General features: G+C 41.0%; 3 non-coding genes across 3 annotated transcripts; all 3 read right to left on the bottom strand.

Moving 5' to 3' along the window:
- Positions 1 to 998: 998 nt before the first annotated feature.
- Positions 999 to 1,070, bottom strand: trnag-ucc (transfer RNA glycine (anticodon UCC)). The gene has a single exon. It is a non-coding gene; the product is annotated as a tRNA-Gly (tRNA).
- A 2,379-nt stretch (positions 1,071 to 3,449) lies between these two features.
- trnaw-cca (transfer RNA tryptophan (anticodon CCA)) lies at positions 3,450 to 3,521 on the bottom strand. The gene has a single exon. It is a non-coding gene; the product is annotated as a tRNA-Trp (tRNA).
- Positions 3,522 to 10,158: 6,637 nt separating this feature from the next.
- On the bottom strand, positions 10,159 to 10,230 carry trnag-ucc (transfer RNA glycine (anticodon UCC)). Its single transcript has one exon. It is a non-coding gene; the product is annotated as a tRNA-Gly (tRNA).

Genomic DNA, 10,230 nt, shown 5'->3' on the forward strand with positions numbered 1-10,230 from the left:
TATATCTAGAGAGACAGAGAGACAGACATGGACTACATATTGTGCACATTGTATGAAATCATGCTGGTATATGTAGGCTTGTAGATGATTGTTAAGAGGCCTATTTGGAAACATACGAAATGAGATATTACCATAATGAAGTCATGATACATGAAGGAAATGTTTTTCATGTTGGCAAAAGTACCCTGTCAAAATGAAAATGAATGAGAGAAGACTAAAACAAAGGGCTCGTCCGGGATTTGAACCCTTTGAATCATACCCCTAGACCAACGAGCCACATAGCACAGGTTTCTGTGAAAACTAGTTAACATCGGTGCCACGTAGAGAGTTGTGCGCTCCTCTATTTGAACACTTTCTCCTTCAAACATTGCATGAGTGTCTGACTGCCGCCATCTAGCGGTGCTGACTGACCGATGGCTCGGGTATCTTGGATGTTGTTAAATGACATAACTGTCCGCCCAAGACACTGATGACCAAGGGTCATAGTTTTCCCTTGTAATAATAACAACAATAGTAATTGGAGTGAATGGAAGTGGCATTTCTATTTCTCCTTACTTTAGCCGTCATCGTCGCCAACATTGTTGTTGGTGAGCATGGAGAGGAGTGTATTAGCTTTTAAAGTATATTCAAGCAATGAACACGTCAAATAAATGTAATACCGAATACTTTTGCACGCAAGTGCACATGTATGTTACAGCGCTTCTGGGAGCACGGCCCACGTCAAGCAAGAGGGCGCAGTAAAGGTCTGCGAGTCAAGTGTGATGTGGGTATCCTGCAGCAGGGAGAGGAACCTTTGTTTTTCTACAGACGAAGCTGGTGCTGTGGGATACTAGTGTAAGGCCATTTATTCGTCATCTGTTCATGCGCAACGGTTCACCCGAAGTGTGTTAGTGAAAACAGCGGTAAGTGCAGGCTTAGTAGGGTCGCAATAGCTTGAATGGTGTCGAACTCCCCCGAAGCATCACAAGTGTGATGGCGGAAGCCTAGAAAGAAAACGTTGCGTTGGCCGGGAATCGAACCCGGGTCAATTGCTTGGAAGGCAGCTATGCTCACCACTATACCACCAACACCCAGAAAGTCTCTCATTCCATGACTTTTGATGCATTTCAGATCATTCATCTGACTAGATACATGCGAATAATCACAGCCTACAGTGTAAAGCTTCTGATTACAGACAGGGCGTGTTGAGTGTGCTAAGTAACTTGCTAAATTCACTAACAAACAGTCGCTGCTCTTACTACAAAACAGGTGCAAGATATATCATTCTTAGCTAAACAAACCACGTAAACAATCAATGTAACTCTTAACTAAACTAGGAAACGCGAGAGAAAAAGGCGATACTTAGCTGCGGCGACTTGAGCGACTTCTCAGCTGGCTTGCCCGAGTGTCCAGATGCATATTTGGAAATACTTCTATACAAACCATGAACATAGATTCTCGATAGATGAATACTGTTTATTTAAAGGCCAGTTTTTATTTAGCGCATAGTTTATTGAATTTACCCACCAAGGTGGAACACGGACAATGATGTATTTGATTGACAGTGTAACTTGGACTGTTGGAGTAACTTGGACACCCATTGGAATGGAAAAACAAACTCGAGAAAAAAGTGTGTGTGTGTGTGTGTGTGTGTGTCACCTGCTGGTAGTGATGCATTTACATAACCTACAGACTATTTGGGCTGATTGTTCCTGGTGTATTAATGAAACTTTTCAAAGCGGTGGCTTACGTAGATGACATCACAGTCATTGTTAAGAATGGCAAGGATGTACCTTACCTTAAATGACTGTCAGAAATGAATTGAGTTTCTTCAGTGGTTAATGGCTTTTACTGGGGGAACTAGGTAGAAAGCAAGCCACTGTCTCTAGCCACATTTTGGACAAATGGACAAAACTAGATGGATTTAAAAATAGACGGATAGACAGTCGGATGGCGTCTGTCTACAATATTTTAAATGATAATAATATATGTAGTATATGCATGTGTATTATAAACTAATCTTTACAGAAAAGGGGTAATACCATAATAAAATGCTGATGAGAGGAGAAGAGATCTTATTCACTGGCCAAATACATGATTTCGACAATTGTCGTACATCTTGACGGCACTTAGCTTTACTTTTCACAATGTATGACTGCACTTACTGTACTTAACTGTATACATTGGAAGTTGTAAAATGTATTATCTTGAATTGCTTTGTTTAATGTAAATTTGAATTTGTAATGTTTGATGCCTTGTACTTAACTGTATTCTTGCACTTATGTTGCAAGTCGCCCTGCATAAGGGCGTCTGCCAAGAAATAAAAATAATAATAATGTTTAATAATAGTATATGTAGTATATGCATGTGTATTATAAACTAATCTTTACAGAAAAGGGGTAATACCATAATAAAATGCTGATGAGAAATTAAGAAAACCGTAAAAGAAAGGCATTTTAAACCAGGACCTCTCGCACTCTAAGAGAGAATCATATCTCGAACAAACTTACATTAGTGACATCTTTACACTAGTGCCACGTAGAAAGCGGTGCGCTCCAACAGCTGGAAACTTTCTCAGTCTCAAGTTCAAGCACCTTGTGTGTGACTGCCATCTAATGTTGCTGACTAATAGCACTATTGGACTAGAGGAGCTGGGGCTGGCAGAAATTCAGCCAGGCTTTTCTACAGGCGCAAACTCAGGTGATGCTGTGTAGGCTACTCCGTGTACGTCAATGAAAGTCTAGTGACTTCAATATACACACCCCGATGCACCCAAAGAGTGATTGTCAAAGTATGAGTGACTCGCTCCACTAGCAGCACCGACCTGCATCTCTCTGTGACACCCGGCGCCTCCGTCTGGATAAGCTGCTGGTAATGCCGAGCACGGCAGCAGATTTTGTACAGTGGAACCCTAATAATATTCCTAATAATATGGCAACATCCTGGGGGGTCGGTGTGCCGCGCCACAGTGCAGCGACCTTAGCGCATCACTAAAAGGCACCTTAGCGAGGCCTCGGAATCGCTCAAACATGAACCGAGAAATTAACATTGAATCCCATCTACTATTATTACCTAGTAGTGTTGATGTTATCTAAAGTATTTCTATACGTTTTTATTAGTGTATGAATTGTGTCGACCAGGGATCAGAAAGTGAGACAGTATAGGGTAGGCGGTAATCGAAAGCACAAGAAATACATAAAAGGGAGCTATACAGCAGGTGAATAAAACACGGATTGTGACAGTCGACTGTTAATAGCCTATAACAAGGCAGATTAAAATATAACAAACGATACGGATTCTTAAAATCAAATATAATTTCAACGTGCAGGAGACCAGACTGACTTTTATGCATCCCCTCGGGTGTAGATGCATGTTACTTAGACTAACAACGTTTGCATTCTAGGATATTAATAACACTCTCCAGAGCAGGAATTATTGAGTGATATTACAGGGAATGTTGAGTAAAAGACTGACCCCGACGTGATTTGAACACACAACCTTCTGATCTGGAGTCAGACGCACTACCGTTGCGCCACGAGGTCCTTAAACTTCAGTTAACACAGGACGTCAAGGAAAAATATTGGGAACTATGGTGATGTTTTGCTAGTGACCATTAGGTTAATGAATGGGCAACTGAAGCATTGACGTGATGAAGAAGTTAAACAGAATGCTAAAGAGATAGTGACAGTGAGCATGACACAGAACACATGGCATGACGAGAATACCAAGTTAAACTTAAAGCAGAAATTACAGAAAGAAAGAAAAAAAAAACGGATACTGCACATGTGTTTGGTCTTTCCTATATCTTTAATATGATATCTCAGTAGTTTAAATTTGATACAGAAATTATTCTGGAATCCCATAAAATGGAAAATACAGTGAAAATAAAACTATATCTGTTATATTTATAACAAATATATTCCGCTTATACACTCACCTAAAGGATTATTAGGAACACCATACTAATACTGTGTTTTACCCCCTTTCGCCTTCAGAACTGCCTTAATTCTACGTGGCATTGATTCAACAAGGTGCTGAAAGCATTCTTTAGAAATGTTGGCCCATATTGATAGGATAGCATCTTGCAGTTGATCGAGATTTGTGGGATGCACATCCAGGGCACGAAGCTCCCGTTCCACCACATCCCAAAGATGCTCTATTGGGTTGAGATGTGGTGACTGTGGGGGCCAGTTTAGTACAGTGAACTCATTGTCATGTTCAAGAAACCAATTTGAAATGATTCGACCTTTGTGACATGGTGCATTATCCTGCTGGAAGTAGCCATCAGAGGATGGGTACATGGTGGTCATAAAGGGATGGACATGCTCAGAAACAATGCTCAGGTAGGCCGTGGCATTTAAACGATGCCCAATTGGCACTAAGGGGCCTAAAGTGTGCCAAGAAAACATCCCCCACACCATTACACCACCACCACCAGCCTGCACAGTGGTAACAAGGCATGATGGATCCATGTTCTCATTCTGTTTACGCCAAATTCTGACTCTACCATCTGAATGTCTCAACAGAAATCGAGACTCATCAGACCAGGCAACATTTTTCCAGTCTTCAACTGTCCAATTTTGGTGAGCTTGTGCAAATTGTAGCCTCTTTTTCCTATCTGTAGTGGAGATGAGTGGTACCCGGTGGGGTCTTCTGCTGTTGTAGCCCATCCGCCTCAAGGTTGTACGTGTTGTGGCTTCACAAATGCCTTGCTGCATACCTCGGTTGTAACGAGTGGTTATTTCAGTCAAAGTTGCTCTTCTATCAGCTTGAATCAGTCGGCCCATTCTCCTCTGACCTCTAGCATCAACAAGGCATTTTCGCCCACAGGACTGCCGCATACTGGATGTTTTTCCCTTTTCACACCATTTTTTGTAAACCCTAGAAATGGTTGTGCGTGAAAATCCCAGTAACTGAGCAGATTGTGAAATACTCAGACCGGCCCGTCTGGCACCAACAACCATGCCACGCTCAAAATTGCTTAAATCACCTTTCTTTCCCATTCAGACATCCAGTTTGGAGTTCAGGAGATTGTCTTGACCAGGACCACACCCCTAAATGCATTGAAGCAACTGCCATGTGATTGGTTGGTTAGATAATTGCATTAATGAGAAATTGAACAGGTGTATCTAATAATCCTTTAGGTGAGTGTATTTGCCTTTACTAATATTGTATTTTATTTTACAATAGGTTTAATATAATAAGGTCCAAATAATAAATGTACATATTTGCACATGCTTGCTTTTGGTGAACAGGTAGAATTGGCCATTATCTGAAAAAAACATGCACTCACCTAGTTATTCACAGTTTAAACAGCGCCAGTGAATATTGGGTTTTAATGTTACAGGAGTGACGATGAAGTTATTGCGTTTAGTTGCTTTAAATAACTACAGTGGTTTGTGGATAACAGGAATATGTGCACATACAGAAAAGTTAAAAGTAACGCTGGGTAAGTACATAATCAAATCAAGTTTCACGAAAGATGATATGCTTCAGATACAACTTAATAGTAAAAATGCATTATGGTAAAGAGTTAATAGCTTTGTTGATAACCTCAACGTATGCTAATCAGTCTCTGTTTCGTGTTTATTATCATAATAATTGTAATTATTATTAGTAGTAGTAGTATTCTACAATAAAACTTGCATAAGTTCGAATTGTGCCGATATGTTTTCTGCACAAGGAAAAGTATATATATTATTAAGTTACACAAGCATTGTAAAGAAACCAACAACATATAGGCACCTGGGTGTGTTCTTCCTACTTGGATAAGTAGGTTAGCCGGCTAAGTTTCAGGATAACTTGGCATTAACTCGGGATTTTCCATTCTCCGTAGCGAGTTTAAAGTTCAGCCAGCTATGTTTCCAGAGCAGCATGTCCAGCATCTCAAACCTGCTCCCTGTCAGGTTAACTTGAAGTTAGATGGCTAACAATCTGACTGTATTTCATCTGCCCAGTTAAATGACAGCTGACTGTGTCCCCCAACAATGACGGCGGCGTTCCTAACAGATCCAGTAGTGATCCAGACCCAGTAGCTTTTCTGCGAGGAATAATTCATAGAGATTATAGATTTAAATTATACAGATTAATTATTTGAGCGTTACAGGTTCGGTCGGAAAGGAATGATTTACGTAGCCGATTAATTAGGACCGCACATCAGTCATTCCGCCCTGGGCCGGCCCTGACCAATTTGATGCCCTAGGCAAGATTTTAGCTGGTGCCCCTGGCATCGCAGCCAATTCCACCACCGATCATTGTGTTCATACACTCACACAGAAACTGCATAGCTTCATGTCTTAGATTTTCTTTATTTTTGAAACAATAAAAAACCACACAAAATAAAAACAGTATGCAAGAAACAAGTGACAAAACGAATTATGAATACAATATAAATTAGTATTGCACGAAAAAACTATATTACCGACACCATAGTGCAAGATGCATAATGTAGCAGTGTTCTACAGCCTTACCGCCTTGCCTTTCTTGCAGCAAACAAGTGACATAAAACGAATTATAAATAAGTGGATGTTTCCTGCAGCACACTTGAAAGAAAAAGTACATTTCTCAAAATTATGTTATAGGTAATGGAGGTTGATGAAAGAGTTAAATAGCTGATCGATCAAAAGGTGTGATCGTTGTGGGGCATCGGTAAGAATGCACAATTCTCATTCATTCCAAACAGTGTCCCTTTATTGCATCACTAGCAATGGGCGTTAGCCTATTTTGGTATTTGTTTTGTGTGTTTTTTATTGCTTCTTGTTTTGTTTTATTTATTCACTTTCCACTGTCAGCTCTCTGCATTCCTTTCCCATCTCTCACTTCTTGATCCTCTGCAATCCGCCTTCCAAACACCGCTCACACCACTGAGACTGCTCTCCTGGCAGTCACTGACTCCCTCAACTGTGCTCGGGCAGCCTCCCTCTCCTCAATCCTCATCCTCCTTGGTCTCTCCGCAACATTTGACACCGTCGATCACTCCATCCTCCTCTCCTGCCTCGCTGACCTTGGAATCTCTGGGACTGCTCTCACTTGTTTCTCCTCCTACCTCAACGACCAGACCTATCAAGTGGCGAGGTTCCTCATCCACCCCTCAACCTCTCCTCACAGGCATAACCCCCGGGTTTAGCTATCCTCCCGATGGTTCACACTTCGGTAGCTACCTTTTTTACTTTCATGGGGCCCTGAAATCCTCGCTGCGCCCCTGGTCATGAAAGCTGTAATGTCTGGTATCAAAATACATTACTGGCTTTCGGCTTACACACGTCATTTCAACCCACTTGCTCAAGCAGACCGAGTAAACGTTTACTCGAGGTATACGGTCACACAGAAGGAGCATCCCAAGAACACCAGTAAATGGCGTAGAAATTTTGAAAACATGCACAATTTTCCACGATCTAAGCCCACAGTTTACGTGCAAAATCTAACGTCTGAGATGATGGTATCCATGTAACATTCCCGAAATGGACGCATTTTAAAAGTGCAAGGTAACGGTCTGGTCCATTTATTGTGGGTTTCAAGGTAAAGTACATTGCTGATGGACGTTTCATGGTTAATGCGGATCAGTGGTTTCCTTTATCATTATGCTCTCTAAATTGTTGTGGGTCTGTTGTACACTGTTCAGTACTGTACATCGTGTTTTAATCCTAACTTGATAAAACACTTCGATTCATGGCTTTGTAGCCCCACCAGTGACGTAAAAAACCACTCGGTAAGATCATTAAAACAAAGTATTAAACAAGGCGCAATGCACAAGACAGTCCTTTGCCCTGTGCAGTGCTGCGGGTAAACAACTCGTCTCTAGTGCAATAAACTAAGACCATGTAAACCCGAGAGGGAGAGGGGCATTTAATCTGTGACTCGAGCATATTGTCTCCAGTGAGGTCAATACACGCGTCAGGGATATGTATGCTAAATGTAATGTAAATATGATGGATATAATGTATATTGTGGTGGAGTTTATAAAGATAATGTCAGGGGAACTTTAGTGATGTTCTGTGTTTTCTAAATTCCAAGCAGTGGGACTTTAAGTCATAACTTTGTGAGGAATTTACATGTCTTTATAAATTATATATCATTATAAAGTAATAATCCAGCTCACTTTGCTAGCTAGCCTACTGCCAGTTGCCATCCAAATGATGATAATGATCAGCTAGTAGTTAAGTACTGCAGTAGTTTGCCAGTTGTCAGCTAATGATTTTTCATAGTATTGTATTATTTAAATTCAGTTTTTTGTGCACTATAGTATTTTCAGTATTGAGTATTTTTGGTGTGGATGTTATTTTACCTAAACAGTTTATTAGTTATTGCTCTGATTTCAATATGCATAGTGCACTATTTACATTTGTATTGATTATTACATCAATTTCTTCAACAAGTACAGTGTATGTTAAAGTGCAATACATGTTCTGTGATGTGCATTATTTAAATGTTTGTGTTTATTTTAGTTTTAACTAAACATTCTCTATACGCCATAAACATGGGCACCACTAAAATGTTTTTCATCGAGAGGGGGGATGGTTCTGGGGCTACTATCAAATCTCGCATATGGCCCCCAAATGGCTAGGGCCGGCTCTGGACATCACACATTACATAGGATGGGACTGACGTTGGATGCGACTTTTCGTGACTTAAATCAAGTAACAAGTTACTAGTACACACATAGCCTCTAAGTGTACTGAGTAATGATACTCTCTCTTTCGTTCATTCGTTCCTTAGTATAATTACCTTTAGTAGTAGTAGTACTGGCCACTACTCGGAAGGTAGCGATGCGCACCAGCTTTCTCATAGTTTTGTGTTTTAGATAATGGTTCAATACGGACTCAATCCCCTTTCATGGACATGGCAGGGAACTTGCAGTTAGAACTAAGGAGTCTAATAAGACTTGGTGGTACGCAGAACTGAAGTGCCAAGTGACAGGCTATCACTTTCATTGCACACCGCATTGTCTTCTCGCAGGGAGCGAATTGGGGAAATGTTGGATTTACGGCATCATGTAGAAAGACTGAATGGTTTAGTTACAGAAAAAGATAAAAAAAAGATAGTGACCTTTCTTACTAGCTGAACTAACCTGCATAAAATTAAGAAGATACAGACATTTTCATGCAATTATTTCAAGTTACAGTCTGCTGCTCAGACACAGTTTGGCGCACAGATGCAACTATCATCAACTCAATTATAAACATATATCTAGAGAGACAGAGAGACAGACATGGACTACATATCGTGCACATTGTATGAAATCATGCTGGTATATGTAGGCTTGTAGATGATTGTTAAGAGGCCTATTTGGAAACATACGAAATGAGATATTACCATAATGAAGTCATGATACATGAAGGAAATGTTTTTCATGTTGGCAAAAGTACCCTGTCAAAATGAAAATGAATGAGAGAAGACTAAAACAAAGGGCTCGTCCGGGATTTGAACCCTTTGAATCATACCCCTAGACCAACGAGCCACATAGCACAGGTTTCTGTGAAAACTAGTTAACATCGGTGCCACGTAGAGAGTTGTGCGCTCCTCTATTTGAACACTTTCTCCTTCAAACATTGCATGAGTGTCTGACTGCCGCCATCTAGCGGTGCTGACTGACCGATGGCTCGGGTATCTTGGATGTTGTTAAATGACATAACTGTCCGCCCAAGACACTGATGAACAAGGGTCATAGTTTTCCCTTGTAATAATAACAACAATAGTAATTGGAGTGAATGGAAGTGGCATTTCTATTTCACTTTACTTTAGCCGTCATCGTCGCCAACATTGTTGTTGGTGAGCATGGAGAGGAGTGTATTAGCTTTTAAAGTATATTCAAGCAATGAACACGTCAAATAAATGTAATACCGAATACTTTTGCACGCAAGTGCACATGTATGTTACAGCGCTACTGGGAGCACGGCCCACGTCAAGCAAGAGGGCGCAGTAAAGGTCTGCGAGTCAAGTGTGATGTGGGTATCCTGCAGCAGGGAGAGGAACCTTTGTTTTTCTACAGACGAAGCTGGTGCTGTGGGATACTAGTGTAAGGCCATTTATTCGTCATCTGTTCATGCGCAACGGTTCACCAGAAGTGTGTTAGTGAAAACAGCGGTAAGTGCAGGCTTAGTAGGGTCGCAATAGCTTGAATGGTGTCGAACTCCCCCGAAGCATCACAAGTGTGATGGCGGAAGCCTAGAAAGAAAACGTTGCGTTGGCCGGGAATCGAACCCGGGTCAACTGCTTGGAAGGCAGCTATGCTCACCACTATACCACCAACGC

The sequence above is a fragment of the Amia ocellicauda genome, chromosome 19 (assembly GCF_036373705.1).
Source record: "Amia ocellicauda isolate fAmiCal2 chromosome 19, fAmiCal2.hap1, whole genome shotgun sequence".
Classification (NCBI taxonomy): Eukaryota; Metazoa; Chordata; class Actinopteri; order Amiiformes; family Amiidae; genus Amia; species Amia ocellicauda.